Source organism: Anas platyrhynchos, chromosome 5 (genome assembly GCF_047663525.1).
Source record: "Anas platyrhynchos isolate ZD024472 breed Pekin duck chromosome 5, IASCAAS_PekinDuck_T2T, whole genome shotgun sequence".
NCBI classification, from domain to species: domain Eukaryota; kingdom Metazoa; phylum Chordata; class Aves; order Anseriformes; family Anatidae; genus Anas; species Anas platyrhynchos.
This window is the reverse complement of record NC_092591.1, coordinates 60982055-61000000: the sequence shown is the minus strand read 5'-3', so window position 1 is coordinate 61000000 and position 17946 is coordinate 60982055. Positions and strand designations below refer to the sequence as shown.

General features: G+C 35.3%; 1 protein-coding gene across 18 annotated transcripts in view; it reads right to left on the bottom strand.

Annotated features, from left to right (window-relative positions):
* SOX6 (SRY-box transcription factor 6) overlaps positions 1-17946 on the bottom strand; it is a 380857-nt gene that overhangs the window by 253323 nt on the left and 109588 nt on the right. For 2 of the 18 annotated variants that reach the window (XM_072039309.1, XM_072039317.1), the window contains exon 1: positions 14186-14634. The exons of the other annotated variants lie outside the window; for them this stretch is intronic. The gene's annotated coding sequence lies outside the window, so the exon portion shown is untranslated. Of the gene's footprint in view, positions 1-14185; positions 14635-17946 lie in introns of those variants that run through there. 18 annotated transcript variants of the gene reach the window in all.

Genomic DNA, 17946 nt, shown 5'->3' with positions numbered 1-17946 from the left:
CGATCTGATATATGCATCTGATATATGCATATACGTATATGCTTCACTGTGGTGTGTGCATATGTGTACAGAGGAAGGGAGGTTTTGTGTTTTGTTTTTTCTCCTGTACCCCATTTTCCAGATGTAAGCTGTGAAACACATCCAAGCTCCTTAGAAAGGGAAGTGTCAAGTGGCTCAGGCTGAGCTGTTGCAGTTATCACTCCACTGAAAATGAACAACAAACTCAAATAACAGAGGCTGTGTTTGATTCTGGATCTTTCTGGGTTTTCTTTCTCTAGTTCCCATCCTCACAGCCTCACCTCTCTCCCTCCCTTCCATGCTTAGCATGAAGTTATGATGTTCTTTACTATAACGAATGGAATTCCCAGATTATTATTTTAGAGGCTTATCTTGATTCTGAGAGTTTTTATGCGCTTACCACCTATACAAAGAGGCTTTTTCATATGTATTTCAGCTAATATAGAAATAGGCTTGCGGTCAGTATTAATTTTTACAGCTTAACAGATAGTCACATTTATTTCCAAAGATTTCATTTTTTTTTCTTGATTGCACTTTTGCGTCCCTCTGTGTGCAGCTGCACTACACACTCATCTGTGAACCTGGACCAATTGCCAGCAAATAGAATACCTCCATCCTTAATACATTTTATTTTATTGTATTTGTATAAAAACATATATAACCTGCACTTTGCTCTCTGTACAAATCTGTAAATGCATACATGAGTGAGCCTGTTGGAAACTGGATTCCCCTTCAGCATGTTACTTATTTCCAGGTAATCTCAGCTGTGAATGTACTAGTGCTGTCACTATGGCCAGCTTTATATTGGATATTTTTCTCAATGCAGATGTATAGCTATTTGCCTTTTCTTTACTTCTCTGTAAATGCCATATGGACAGAAATCATCGAGTCACCAGATCATACATTTATTTTTATGATATATTATGCTGTTTGATGTCATGTTGACATCTAATTGATGTTGTTTTTGCTTTTTTTTTTTGTCTTTGTTTTGTTTCTTGGTTTCAATAAAAAGAGAATTTAAAAAAGGCTGTAGAGTGATGACTTAAGGCACTTGACAGACATGAACATAGTATGCATCTCTTTTATGATGTGTTGCTGAGTAATTGGGTATATTTCTAGCTTTAGATAACATATATGAGACCTCTGAATTTTTACTGTATAGTAAAGTATTTGTATAAGCCTAGCCTATAACCTCAAAGGAACTTTTTTCTCCAGCAAGAAGTACATACAGAACATGTTTTCAATAAGGCTTAACCCATGATTTAAGAGCCAATAAAGAAAGGTTTTCCATAAAGAAATGAGAAAGCAACAATAGAACTAAAATACAACATGCTGAAGATTAAATATGTTCCATCAGCACAACAGTGTCTTATTGTACAGTAAAGAGCAGAAGGGGATGATTAATAGTAAAAGGTATGCATGTCAAAAGAAAAATAAATGCAATTTAGACAAAGTACACACTTATTAACAGAGAACATCATTTACAGTTATTCAGATTGGAGGAAGGCAAGAATAAAACTAGCAGAGAATGTATTTCACAATGTCAAGTCCCACTCGTCTTGGTACAAAGTCACACACACACACACCACATTTTGGGTCCCAGAGAGTGGGAAGGAAGGGAAAAAGGAAGCCAGAACTTGGGAAACAAGCACGGGGACCAGGCTTTATGCAGAGCAGTGAGGGACGGGTTAACTTGTCTGTCAGGGAGCAAGCCTCTGCCCCAGCACCTACCAAGACACTAGCGTTCAAGACCAACTAAAAAGTTGCAGACAAGTGGTTCCTGACTTGCAATATACTGTGAGATGATGTGGGGAAGAGCACCTCCTCTATGTTTGCCAGAAACATTATTAAAATGAACAGTTATTACTTCAATATTAAAAACATTCCAAATTTTGATCTAGAAGGATACAAATAGCAGTGTGCCAATCCAGCCCGTTTGTGAAAATTGCTCTTTCACATTCCACAACAAAATATGACTACGAATATATAAGCAACAAGGAGAAATACAAGACAAAAAGAAACTATCCATTTCATTCTACATATAAGAAACCTTATAGCACAGTTCCATAAAATACTGCTCACAATGCTCAAATATTTCCACATAAAACCACACACACAAAACAAGTACAGGTTTATATGGAAGGCAAGAAAGGTAGATTTTAAACAACAAAGAGAGCTTTGAGAAGTTGTAAATTAAGATAAAACATAAATGTTTGTTCAATGTTAATTGTAGAAATTGCTACCAGTCCTACTTTGTGTAAATAATTACACACTATATGGGAAAGAGGAACAGTAAGAAAACAAGGGTTATAACTCCATCAATAAGTATCTAGAGAAGATGAAATTTTTTTATGCTCCACTCTCCTAATATATAGTATCAGAAAACCAGACAAGGAATTAAGTCTATAATTCACCATATGCATATTTTTACTAGACATGAGATATAAATCAAAGTGGTAGATCTGAAGCATACATCTCAAATGCGCATCCTTAAAACGCCTTCTTAACTATTTCTCAGAATTCCAACCTGACCTAAAAATATTTTGATTCCATTCTAATCTATCTTATGTGACCTCTGCAGAAATGATTCTTTGCAACTCTGGCAAGTTTCTCTCTACCATTTTCATTAGATGAAGGAATCCTTCAATTTGCAGAGAAGTTCTCAGAAGTTCCGTATTCTAGGACTATTATTGCCGGAACTCACTGAGCTCTTGCTATATTCACATACGTAAATTTGAAAGCCAGGAATTATAAACATGTACTTCATTCACGAAAGCACACCCAAGTTCAGAAGTGAATTAATCATGCAAGAAACGTACATTATAACTACAAAGAGCATGACATTAGACACTTTATGTGCATCAGGCAAGGTCCTCAATTCTGAAATTGTCAACTTGCACAATTTGTCATTTTCTAAACTGCCTTTAATTTCTTTGCCTGTTAAATCCTATAGCTATACAAGTTGTTGTTAGATGCTCTCAAAGACACACAAAAATTTACCCATTCATTTTAAACCAGATAATCCTGACATAACTTACTGCACTTACTGTAGTATGACAGAATACCATAAAGACCTATGGCTTGCTCAAGCAGCTTGTACCTTGAGACTCTATTAACTTCTACCTAATCATCAAATGTCTTCAGGATTTTATACTTTGTAAGAAGAGCTATTTCTATACCTTGTAACTAGTCTTCAAGTCTGTGTGTGCTGCGGTGCATGGATGCAAGAATTTGAGAAGAAACACTCCACTGTGATCTTAAGAGACAGCATGAAAAAGTTACAAATTACACAAATGTAATGAATAAAGAGAACTGAGACACTTAACTGGGCTTTCCCACTTCCTAAGTCTAGAAGTGGAAAAAAAAAAACACACACCTGTACCAATATGGTTTACTAGTTCTCTCTGTTAATGAAAGAATGAGAAGACATGAGGAGGTCAAGGAAACACGTATGAATGGAATTGCTAAAACTGTTAGAGAAACCTTCTATTTTATGGACAGTGTCAATAAATACTTTTTTTTTTTTTTTTTTAAATAAAATCCCAGAGAAGTGTATAAATTATTGACAGTATTATAATAATTCTAGCAACACTATAGTATGTTTGTTTCATTATGAATCCATTCCCTACAATACTAAAAACTATAAAGTAAATTATGATTGCCGCACAAGTGTGTATCTAAATTACAGACAATACTCTCACTAAGGCATATTCAGCTTTTTATGGAAGTTTGGAGGAAGTCATCTTCTGATTTTAAGACTGTCATACTTTTAAGCAAATGTAGAATGACTTAAAATAAACATTGCAGGAGGGAGCTCATGCTCTAGGCTTCACCAAGCAATCAGCAAGGCATCTGACACGCTACAGAAAACCTGCAAAATCTAGCAAATAAATCATGTAACACCCATTCAGTATCCTACAAAGCACACAGTGGGGAGCTGACACATTATTAACTGACTGTAATTTTCACAAACTGTAACATACTAAGAGCTTTATGACATACATGTGTGAAATATATGTATATATGTTATAAATATATATTTATTTAAGCATGTTATTCAAGGTACTTCAGTTAAATCCTTGGGTCACATCCGTCTTCAAGTTAATGGCATCAAAAACATCTATTAACATCTATTATTACAATAAACAAATTTGGGAAACACCTCCATCTCATGATTCCAATCTATCAAAATCACAGGCTTTTGATGATGGGGATAGTATGTTACAGGACAAGGGGACCAACCTCAGCAACAAAGATAACGTTTGGACAAACGATTACAAAGTGGTGCTTCCCTCAAATATGAGCTTTTATATCAAATTATACGTGATATAAACTTGCTTAAAACCTATTTCTTTGGTGGGAAAAAGTCCATGTGGGACACTGTAAGTTCCAAGGAAGCCATCCAGAAGGAAAGAACTGAAGGTGATACAACACAGACCTCAGCTTGCAACAAATATCTTTCCTTTTGCTCTGGTGAAAATTTATAAAACTTTACAGAAGCAAACCTCACCTGTCCCATTCAGGTGCAAAAAGAATTCTGCAAATGACAGAGCACTGGCTTTTGAAACTTTACATTGTTCTGCCACACACAAGAATAGCTTGAGGTCCCAAAGGTTCATACTAGAAAATGGCACGTTACCAACTCTCATTACAGCCTGCCAACCTGTAGATTATCTTCTTGCACAGGATTTCATCTGATACTTTCACATTTACAACCCTTTACAATACTCAGCAGTTTCTATTTAAATAAAAGTAGACAAGATTAAAAAAAATAAACCTGAAGTACAAAATACAGGGTAGATGTGAAAGCTGAGAGCATTTTCCTCTCTATTGTTCATTATTCTTTAATGTATCATTCTCTGTCTGCATGTAGGCCAAAAAAATAAATCCAATGTAAACACAAAAGGCAAATACCTTTTGAAGGCCAGGCAAATATTTGAAAAGCAAAAAAGAGATTCTGCTTTTATCTCTAGATCACCATACAATTTAATGGTTAGTGGAGAGGGGTTTCTTTTCTACTTTCTTTCTTTTCCTTTTCTCTCTTTTTGAGGGAATGCAGCAGGGGCAGGTCTGCACTTCATAGCTCATGCAATGGTTATCAACCTATAAACCATAACAATTGGATAACAAAGGTCGGATAATTATACCATACTTGTTATCAGTGCAGAAAGAAAAACTGCCAGTATAGAAGGACTTTTAGGTGACAAATCAATGTATTAAAAAAACTGATCCAATACTATTTTTAAAATATGAAAATGACGTGCTTGACCTTGTAATCTGGTGTGTGTAATTTATAAGTGAAGTGCAGATGCTTGTATAGGGCTTAATGATTTTAATGAGATTTCTCAAAATCCAAGTAACCTTAATGCATGGACTAGAGAAAAATACTCAGGCCTTCAAATATGCTGGTAATATCAAATAGCATTAAAGTATAAACAAAAAGAATATCTGCCAGCTAAAATGGTAAAACTGTTTAACTATTACCAGTGTGCCCACAATCACCTAGTAGAAAAAATAAATGACTCCCCATGTGAGTCTATGGACCTGATTTGAAAAAGCTGCTGGGTGGGAATAAAGCTCTTGAAACCGAAGTGGAATACAATAGCTTTCTTTTGTCCCCTTATCAACTAGTCCTGGATTCTCAGGTCACTACTGAACACAAGTGTGCAAGTGCTCAATGGTTCAATAACACAGGTTGACGCTCTCATGGCAAAAGCAAATCTTTACCAATCTCGCACAAAGCCCAGCAATTACATCAAGAAAGATACTATCTGGCCCTTTCATTCAGAGCACGCTCATGACATATTTTGGGAATATACAGACAAGTTGTCTCACCTATTTTATGAATAAAAAAGCCTTTTCAGCTGCTCAGTTCTTTACAGTGCAACCTTTCATGGAACAAATTGAAAACAAAAACTCAGTAACTCCATATAACGGGAATCTGTGCTTTCTTAAATTGTATATTAAAAAAAAAAAAAAAAAAAAAAAAAAAGATAAGTAAATTAAGGTAAACACTATTAAAAATATCAATGCATTAAGTAAGGTAAGGATTTAATAGCAACAACTATTTAAAAAATGAAAAAAACTCACACCCTTTAGTTTGTTGCTTAGAGTAGCACAAAAAAATAAGAAGGAAAAAAAGCAGGATAAACTGATGAGAAGAAAAAGGAGAGTCATGTCTTAGGGCTCCATAATAAAATATTGTTTAAATCTTAGCCTCTGTATATAAAACTGTATTAAGTGTATATATACTGTGAGGTGAAATGTTCAGCTTAATTGGTTAGCTGGTGAGAGTGAAATTTCTTACATCAAAAGGACAACATTTGGTAGTTTGCCCCCAAATCAGCTTCTATAATAAGGTTAACAGTATAATCAATGGCCAACTTGATTCGCACCCGGTTATCTGCACTCTTAGATCATCTTCTCCTACACAGACAAAATTTCCTGAGAATTAAATGTATATATTTAGATTCTTTGTTGTATGTGTCTATATTGTACCTTGTATTCATCAGCAGCTGAAGTACAACACGCTGGAACATTTTTAATACATGATTTTCAACTTACAAATGTTCTTCTAAACTCTAATATATTTTTTTTGTGTAACAAGGAATTATAATTCTCTAATTTTTCAACTATATTTCTCTGTGACTAGAAACTAATAGAGGTTATTTAAAGGCCATCTGCTATAAGACTTTAAAAAAACATATGAACAAATATTTCAGCAGAAAAGGTCTCTTCCAGAGTATAAACAAAAAGAAATGACTTCAGCTTGTCACCTGTCCACTGTCTTCAAGGGTTTTATGTATGTTCAAGTTGTAAAGTATGTGTGCTTTATTATCTTTTATTTGACAGAAAATAACACTCCTTCTAACAAGAGATGTTTGATCAGCAAAGTAGGATTAAAACAGAAAACAGAATTAATACTTTCTTATTCTTGTAAGAAACATATATGGATAAAAGCCAAAAAATCATTACAAAATCTATATTCTAATAATATATTAATATTCTAATAATAATCATAATCTAAGCATCTAAAGGTTTTTTTTTTTATAGGTTCTTTTACAGTTTTCACAATGTAACAACAGGTTAAAAGATTATGGTATTCCAGAGGAAAAGGCAACACAACCAATGAGAAAAGGAACCATATTCCAGAGCAGCAGAAAGAAAAATTAGGGCACACCAACCATTCATGGTGAGACTTATCAAGATTGTGACTGTTCTACTTCCAAAAATATGGCCAAAAAATGGTCTGTGATGCCTTTTTCCTCAAAGTCCTTGGGGAAGAAAAGAAAGAAAAAAAGCCGACAAAGAACATTGATATGATCTGTATAAATTCCAAAAGCAAATTTTTAAATATTTCACGTAACAAGCTCAATTCCCAATCTGCTTAATATTATAAATCCTGAAAGTGCAAGGTGGAATAACAGGATGGTTACAAGTCCATTGATAGGCAGGAACTGATTCAAGCATTTTGTAAGTAAAATTGCAACCAATAGCCTGTAAGACTCAGAATTATTCTAATCTACTACCAATTTATATCAGCTAACTCTCACTATTTTAGCTGATAGTGCTTTACTCCTCTAAAATCTAGAATAGCATCTCTGAAAGTAGAATGATGCACAAGACAGACATACATATTTATATATGCAAGTATGAAGTTTTGTGTCTAATATTAATATGAAAATTATATAGGAAACTATTATGCATATGTACATAAATGACATGTACGCATATGTTCACATACATATGCTGATACACTTTTGCATACACAAATATATATATATAAATAATGGACAAAACAGACTTGTATGCAGGTACATAAGTATGTGTTTCTGTGTATGCTTTTATATAGACATAAATACATAGACAAAAATGTCAACATCATACAAACATAATATAGAAGGAATTCACTAAGCTAATTGTTAGTTAGGAGGACTACAATAAATAACTGCCTTAGTAGTCATTGTTCTACTGCATTACGTGCATCACATTGCAGGACCAACGTCTTTGCTATAAATGTTCTACTACATTGATAACCTCCTAGTCTACATCTCAAAACCACAGTTCAGGTTTATGAAAAGAGATATTTTTAAATAACAATAAATATGATTTTTTCTTTCAATTGCTTACTGTGTGGCTCAGTCTCTTTAGACTCATCTGGCATCAGTCAATCCATTTTGTATGGTTTTAATAATTTATGAAGATGTATTCAGATACATGGGCACATTTTTTAAACTAAAACAGTTGCTGCACTGCTGGAGGTGCAGAAGTAAAATCAGAACATCACCACTAATGAATTAAAATTCAACTACGAATTAGCTGTGTTTCACCATTGCAGATGAAGCAAATCATTCTTCCTGTATATGCCACTATGCTGTTGAAAGTGTGCAAGCAATCTTGTTTGCAAGACTTCTATGATCACCTACCAACTAAGGCATGTTGGGGATACCTTTAAAGGCTAGTGGAAAGACAATGTAAAAAAGCATTCAGAAAAAGGCTCAGTAATTTATTTGCTAGTACCAATTTATCTTTCTAATTTTTCCCTGAAAATATCACTTTTAGGAAAATGAATAAATGATATTTCTCACACAACACAGAAGTCGTTACTGATACTAGGAGAAGTAGTCACTTTTTACTCTTTCCACCCACACAGTACAGACAGCTAGTAGCAGAAGACAGAGGACAGATTGTCTGGATTTGACATGTAACTCTGGATTACATGTCACAGCTAAAGGATGCAGGAACAAGTAATCCTAATGAAGTCCATACACTAACTTCAGACTTATACCGATATAGCTCAAAGCAGAACCCAATCCTCCCCAGAACAAAAACTGCTATTCCTGATTGCTTTAGCTGACTTTGACATCAATTCCAAAACTTAGCTCTTTCTTTGATATAGGAGATCTAGGCAGGTGTGCACTCGACTCCTGGTTCTGAATCCTGACAAGCAAGGAAGGCTTATTATTCTCTTATGTAAGTTCAGAAGAAATGTAGCAGCTCCCTTCTTACTAAGAATGTAAAACAAAACAATCTTTCTCTCCTGCAGTGTTTGGCCTTTACATTAAACAATACAGTAGATTAGTAATCAGGTTTACCAGACAGTTGTCATGGGGTCACCAGCAGCAGCTTTTTTATTTTGCCTCAAAAATGTGCACCTAATGTGATGATAGCATTAAACAGACTGTAACTGATGGGAGAAGTGGAGAGAAGAAAGAATAATCAACAACATACTGAAAATATCTCTCCAAGAAAAAGCAGTCTATTGAAAAATCACAGAGAAGAAAGATTCAGTGTAAGCACTAGTAGACCATATATATTACCTCTATAAATGCTAAAAGCTTACCACAGTAAAGGAAGAGCAAAGACAGATGTGATTTAGCTCATGTTTTTCATGCAAAAATTGGGAAGTATGCTTATATATATGCTTGTTGTGTGTGTGGTTTTTTTTTCCCAAGTTACAGACAACCGTTCTACTTTCCTATTAAGTCTAAATTAAACTAATAATGTTATGATGAAAAGTCTGTTTTGAAAAAACTAAACATAGTTAGGATTTGCCTGAGGTAATTCTCACTAAGATTTAAAATATGATTCTCCAGCTGTAAAATGGTAAGAAACTTGCACAGAAACTACCAGATATTAGACAAACTGGGGTATACAGTCCACATTAGCCACACCATCCAGAAGCAGAGAGGCCACAAGAATCTTGTCTGCTGATGTCCCAGAGATGCAGCAACATCCGTGTATTATAGCGGCTGTTGAAGTGCCCAACTTTGGCCTTCTCCCAAGGCAATGGAGGTTGGTCGGTTTGAGCAATTTAATCAGAAGCCCTGACAAACCTCCGCTCTGTTGGGAGCAGCACGGCTTGCCTCCTACACTGAACACCTGCAAGGCCCAGTCTCATCAGCCTGAAACAGAGATGTCTGTGGGACAACAGCCAATCCCCCATCCTTTGTCTCTCAGAAACTTGGGTGAATACAGTTTGAGAAAGTTTATTTAAAAAAAAAAAAAAGTCTAAAAGCTCTAGAATAATTAGTAACTAGTAATTATACAAATACTGATTTTACTATCTTTAGAAGGATGGAAAAAAATACCAACAGATTCTCCTCTAGTATGTATGAAAACACAGCTAAAGCCTGTGTAGTAAAACAGTGAGGGGATTACATTTTACACTTCTAGGGATCTTAGGTACTATCATCCACTGCTACCACAGAACGGTATTCAGACAGTGAAAAATGTCATGTTTGATTGCTCCAGGATTTAGCAGCTGAAAATAAAACAATGTGTCTTGAAGAAATTCACTGTTTCATGAGCAAGTCTTCTAAAAAAACTATTGAAATATGATGGATATAATAAAGAACACATGCAATTCCTGCTTCTAATGAGGAAGAAAGGAACGAAAAGATGTTTTCCTCTAACTGTGTTTGATTCAATTAACTCTTCACACTCTTCTCTCTTTGCAGCTGTTTAAAATACTATTTTCCATAAGACTTTAAAAATGCTAGCCCCAAAGGCAAAATGAAATCTTAAAAGATTTCTCTATATATTACCTGAGATGGATCAAGTGATAATAGACACCTACAATCCTTAGTGGCATTTTCAAAAAGCATTGAGCACTTAGTAGCTTGTGCGGAAGCCAAAGCCCACAAGACACTAGGCTTAGTGACCTGCTTTATTCAGTTGTTTAGATTATTTTTATATAAAAAATAATGTTATATTTATATAAAAAATAACGTTACAGTTTTTCTTGTTCTAGAAGGAGAGTTCTCAGGTTTCTATATTTTCTATTTAATCTCCTGTCGAGATAGATACCGACACACAAAGTCACAAGATTGCCCTGAATTTACCCTTTTTTTCAAGATGCAACCTGGCAGTTTTGCATCTGACTGCTCTAAGCTGATGATGCTCTGCAAGGACTCTGCAGAAGCCAGAGTTGTTCATGAGCTCCTTTGGTCCTGAAGCGTGGCTAAGCACCAGCTGCACCATATTTATCTACTTGTTTATGAAAGAGTTTCCCCCTCATTGTGTGGATAACTGACCTTAGCCATAGCTAATAAGACATGAGCTTCCTTGAACTATGCAGCTTTACACTGAATCTTATAAAATACTTCAGTGTTATCCATATAGCCTCACTGAGCTCCTAATGAACTGAAACACATTCTCTCCCCAGCACTGTCGTCACAAACAAGGTGTGGTCCAAGAAACAAAAAACACTGGCCCAACCTTCTGTTTCTGGCCCAGCCATCTGTTTCTGTAGACAAGCTTCTCGTTACTACCAGGCTTTTATAGAGAATGAAAGGACGTGTAGATATTTATGCTCCACCCCACCCATCATGTCATCTCACTGTCCCTAGCACGCAGTGACGAGAACGGTTTGCTTTCTGCAGGTAAACCGCTTCAACAGCCGCCCCTAAATTTCAGCTGTGTTTCCAGATATACAGCTGGCTAGTCACAGACCTCAGGAACTCCCTCTGGGAATCCACCACTTCTCAGCCTCAAACCTTTAGACACACTGGGGAGCTACACGGTCTGCACTGAAGAGAATGCAGCAACTTTACTTAACGTGAAAACTCTGCTCAAACTAGTTCCACTAAATCAGATGATGTTCTTATCAATCCATTCCAGATGTTTCAAACATATTTTTTTTTAATAGACAACCGAGAAGCTACAACTGGCATAAAAGCAAGGGTCATATCAGCCATAGAGCCCTGCAGAACAGGCTGTGGGGACTTTTTTTCACAGGTTATGTTATATGATACTGGTAAGTTTGAAATGGGTCACAGGAATGGACACGAAAAGACAGCTTCTGCTCTTTTGTTTCCTTTCTATATTTAACAATATTACTTTTATAATAGTTACTATAAAACATAATTAAATGACAATTTACACTGGCTTATAGCTGAGGAAGTTTTTCAAGAAAAAACTCTTTAGTTTCTTTTTAGTTCCTCTTTAGTTGTGGGTAATATTTGATGATTCAGGATTCTATCAGTTGAACCAATACAGTGTGTCAGCTCAGGTATCAGCTACATTTACATACAAAATGCAATAAATCCTGAAATACTACTTCAAAATCCAACCAATTTGTCTACTTTGTGGGTTAACACACACCTAAGTAATAACATCACCTTTAATCAGTCCAAGTAAGCACACAGCAAGTTTCTTTTTTTTTTTTTTTTTTTCTCCAACAGAACTACACTGGTTGTTCCTGATGAAGTTCCAAGCAGAGCATTCCAAAGATTCACTCGTGCAGGAAAACATTTGAGCTTGACTCAGTTGCCAGCTCTTTGCTAATTTTACTATTCACTTTCTCATTCTGAAGCAAGCATTCTTCTCCAGTACTAGTTAAAAGAGCTTCTCTAATTTAACTTTAATTTTTGCCTTCAACATCTGGGAAACTTCATTTCTCTAATCAGTTTCTTACTTTCCTCCACTAATTACAATCTTGTTTTTTCACGTATATCATTTCCTGTGCGATAATTTTGCATCATTGGGTTTCTTGCTCTTTATATATTTCCTAGACCCTAGTGTTCAAATTCAGGCAAAGCAGCTTATTTATGCTGTCCACCTTCTCCTAAAAAAAAAAAATATAAATAAAAAACAAATAAATAAATAAATAAAATGGATACTAGGATAAAATGTGCCTCAATAACCTATTTGCTTCTCTATACCTGAATGTTTAGCATAGCTTCCAAAAGGCCGGTAGTTATTGCCCTGGAAGCTCCACCTGCAGCAGATCCTGGGATTTCAGTTTACTCGAACGTGACGAGTCACTCTTCAGAAGAATCAGGCACCTGCTACCTCTTCTTGAGCAGGCCAACGTCACAACATCACACGCAAACCAACAGGGCCTGGCAGACCAACGCCACTTCCCTTTTCACTTTCCTCACTGCCTGTTCTTCCCTTCTTTCCCTTTCTCCTTTGCCCTAGGCCATATCTCAATTCATTCTCAAAATCAAAAGGTTTTTTCCTTTCTGTATGGCTCAAGGAAGGTTGCCATGTAGAGCTAGATTGCTACAGGGGCTCAGCCTTCAAATTTGGGTTGCTTTGCTTTTAATCTGCCTTTTGATTCTTGCCTTATCACAACCCCTACCAGGTAGCTTTCAGGCTGTTTCATAGGCAGCAGCTAAAATCTAGAGATGGTAAACTTTTTCACCATGACAGATGTCATGGTGAAACACTATGAAATGAAACATGGTAGTAACACTATAAGCGTATTTAATGCCATTCTACAAGCAAATCACTTTTTTTTTTTTTTTAATGCTACTAATTTAAGTAACAGCACACAAATTAGGGAAAAAAAAAAAAAAAAAAAAAAAAAAAATGAAACACTGTAAACACACTAAGTTCTATAATATTAAACCACGATTATTTAAAGCATTTTACACATCTCATAATAAGCTAACTAGTGAAGACTGTTGAAAAAAAAATACATGTTCACCATAACTTTGGTTTAATAAAATTGGCACAAATATAGCAGACAAATTTCAGAGTTTTCTCAAGATAGAGCTATGAGCCTTTAGTAAAATCAGTAAAATTATAAGAATATTCTGTCCAGTTGATCTAATGGTTTGGTTTTCATTTCTCTGTATAAACACAGCAGTATGTTTACCAAACATCCATTTCCTTCTAACTCCAGATCATAGATTTTTAAACCCCACCAGAAAAAAAAAAAAAAAAAAAAGTTTTTTAAATGAACACGAATGCGTTCGTGATATTTCAAAAACAAACTTTAATATATCATTCATATCGTGTGAACACTGAACTATAATATCCCTGTAAACGAGAGAGCACTGTAACATAAATATTTCCATAAACTTCCACAATATGTTCAAGCATGACTAAAGAAAAAATACATAATATATAGCTTGCTGTTGCAAAGGACTCTGCAGGTTTTGCGATCAGGTCTCATATTTAACCACACACCAGTGAAGAATTGTTAAGATATTTCACAGTTAAATACACTGCTTAGCTAACATATATTTCCTCTTACCGACACTAAAGCACAATTTTAATTTCTTTCATTCATTTGAGGAAATTGAGGATCAACATATGCCGTTTCATCTGCTGACAGTTCAAGTAAATCGACAAAGATTCTTTTTAAAACTGAATTCTCCTTCAATGAAAAACAAAAGGAAAAAACAATATTTCTTTGAGAAGATGTCTAGCTTACCTGGCTTTGCCATTCCACACCGACAGCCCGAACAATATTATCAGCTCTTCAGGTACTAATTCTTGCTAACTGGAAGGATATTTTCTCTCTTGCTGGATTAATAATCAACTTTCCTGATAGTTCATTTGTAATTCTCTGCTGGTTAACCCTTTGTATGGCTCCCATTTTGAGCTCAGCAGACTACACTGTGCAGTTCATTTTAATATGAAAGTAACAACATATTTCATAGCACACACACGACAACTAAGTAAAGATATAAAGAGAAAGCTTAAGAATATTCAAAAAAAAATAATTCTTAAAATAAGACTTTCTTTTTCTTACAGACTGTACTTACTAAACCTAGGAGCCCAGTAAACCAAAGCATCAACAAACTGAAAGCTAGGAAGTCCAGCGGCTTGGAAGACAGCATGCTCCCATGAAGCTACTGCTCAAACTCGCCTCTTTAGTGTACGTGTAAATATGACACACGCCTGCTGAACTCCGAAAATAACATCTTTTATTATTGAATACCGTGCTGAGAAATTACCACAGTTATCAGCTTGTGCAAGGCCGTCCATCTGTGTTGTCAGAAAGCAAGAGCAAGAGTGGCCAGGAGTAAAAATGAGATAAGAGAGGCCCAGAATAGCTAAAAAGGGGAGTTCAAATAAGGTCAGAACAGTTTAAGATGGGATACTTAGTAATTATATGTAATTTTATTTTTTCAAAGTAATAGGAGTGAATTCCATACATTTTATCAGTTTCATAAGAATTCGATATATTTCGGTAGCTCTGTAGTGGAATAAGTAAAAAGATTATAAAACAAACCAAGTAAAGGGTATTAGAGGTCTAGTACAGGAAGGTGAAACAATCTGGAAGTCTGAACCTGAAGAAACTAGATATAAGATGGACCTTGGGATGTGCTTCGGTTGGGGACAGAGGGAAGAGGAAGAGAAAAATAAACTTGTTGCATGGCTGACATGCATCATGCTGCAAAAAACAGAGAAATCATACAAAAAGACTTGCTTTTCTTTTTTTGTTGTTGTTCCTGGAAACCAATTACTTGGGGCTTTCGGATGCTCTAGGGAAAATATAAGAGACAACAGTTTGGTCTACTAACAGAATTGCTTTCCTCATAAATTGTGCTACATTTGTTTTATTAAATAATACTGCAGTATTTTTATTTTTTCCCTTAGACAAAGGGACAGAATCACCTAAAGTTACTGCATGGCACAGAACAGACTTTGGCTATTTCCTTTTTTGTAAGAGAAGTCCTATAACAAATCCATTTTTACACAACTGTAGGTCTCTGCTCTCTCTACCGCTCTCTTTACTGTAAGAACTAATAAAGTTTGCTGTAAACTTCATCTGATATGTGCTTTAGAATTTATGATAAAATGCTATAAAGTGTTGAAGCAAATTTATTTCATATTTATAGTTAATTTTATTCTGTGTGCGTTTGAAGGAAAACCTTTTAGGAACACCAATAATGTGAGAAAGCTACAACAACTAAATTTATTGTTAAGTATCACATCAGTGGTACTCCTGGGGGCTCCTCTTCATGGGAAGAAAGCTTAAACAACATTTTCTAACACGTTGGACTGCTTCCCAGAGATGTGATGGCCTACAGAGGCTGTACTGAACAAAGCAGGCTGGAATAGTAAGTCAGTAAACAAGCCTTTTCAGAGGATGGTCACAAATAAGTGCAACTTTGTTTAATAAAGGCAAATTATAGTTATCTTTTGTTCTTCAGACAGGGCATTATCTTCCTCTCCTATTTCACCTGACTAAGCTGGTGGTATCTCTTCCATCACCTGACTTCGTGGCTGGCTAGAAATAATGGGACGGAACAATCCTCCATTGTTCCAAGAGACAATGACCTTTCATGTCCTTGAAGCTTGCCATGACCTTTCATCTCTCCTAGCCTCCAATGGTCTCTCCTAACAACTAAAACTAGACTCAGGCTGAATTCCAGATTGTCATAAAAAGCCCTGTCCTTTCGAAACAAAACCAATTTTTACACCAAGGTGGAGGAGAAACACAGGTCCATTGTTCCCGCACAGATGGAAGTTAGAGTTACTAAGGCAACAGCTCTAATCCCCCTTTTTACCACCTTTTTCACATCGCTGGCCTATCAAGTGTGCTACCTTTTAACTCATAAGCTCAAAAGCTGGTAGTCTAACTGACTGCCCTAATTAGCTACGATTTTCACAGTACAGACAACATGATGAGCTAATCGAAATTTGCAAAATAATGACGTACCTCCAGCAAATATTCCTCCTCCTGAGGCCCAGTCTTAGAATAACAATAATGAGACCATTATTAGAGGAGGGCATTAAAATGCTGCACTGCTGCTAAACAGAGAACTTAATTGTTCTGGTCTTGTCCATTGAATCAACAACCTATTGTTGTGGACTTGAAAAATAAAGGACTGGAGAATGGGTGCCATAATGATTAGTCTGTGCTGCCATACCAGCACTCTGTAGAATTGTTTTCCTTTTGAAACTCTTGATGGACTAGTAGTTTTGTTTAAAAGTAATATAAAAGGCAATTGTCTGGATAAAAAGTCCTATTTATTGAAATCTTTAGAAGCAGTTGCATGGATTTGTTCATGACCCCCAGGACAAAAACATAGGGACCATAATAATGCTATTTGTAGAGACCACTGCTTGCAGTGACACGAGATAACACTGTCCTGTCTAGCTACTGTAAAAGGAAGGAAGGCATTTCCTTTGCAGACAGAAATAATGACAGAAGGTCAAATAGTGGACAGATCCAATTCATCTCTAAAAAGGAAGAGGTTTTATTAAAAAAAAAAAAAAAAAGACCTAGTATATTTGGTCACAGCTTAGAATTTGGGGTCTAGATCAAACTGATAAAGGTACGCCTAAATCAGCCACAACATGGGACTTTTTTGTTTGCTTAATGGCTTAGATATTAAGAATGACTGTCTTTGTTTTTTCTTTGCATGTTCTATGGAATTATATCATAAACTTTGCCATTGGGAAACTGAATAACATACCTTGAGATGAAGCAACTCAACTGATGTAAATTGCAATTTACTTTTAGCTTTGGACAATCTTTATTTAAAATTGGGGCTGAGAAGAAAAGATACGTAAAATCTTTGGACTGTCTTTTTTTTTCTTTTTCCTATTTTTATTGATAAGAAGTGAAATGTATGGTTTGTCACAAATTGTTTAAGCTAAACATGATCTTAAGGGGAAAATAATCCTGCAAATCAAAAATCATAATTTTATTACATCAAATCATTATTAAGTAATACTACATAAGCAGTAAAATATTTACATTTTGGAACAGAAAGTGAAATTGTGTCTTTTTTTTCTTTTTTTTTCTTTTTTTTTTTTTTAAATAGTTAGCTCTCAATGAACCCTCCTACATACAGATTGCTCAGAAATAGGTTATGACTCTAGGTTAATATGAACAACCAGAAACAAGTGGATTAGGGCTTGAAAGAATACCCACGGGAACTGTTATTTAATTCAAGGGGAAAAAGTTTAGAATTTAAAATATATTGATAAGAATAAGAAAAAATTAAATCAAAATCAGAACAAAAGTTAAAAGGGAAGAAAAAAACAAAGGGAGAAAACAAAGTTAAAGGTTAACCCACAAGGAATTTTCAGCAGTCCTTAGAACTGCTCATGTAATGCAGAGTTGTCTTGCATGCACTCACAGAACACATTTTCTTTAAACTCAGGGTCTTTTCTTTTGTAAATTGAAAAATGCCTAATATAAAGAAGTATTAAATTGTAAATAAGACCTCTTGC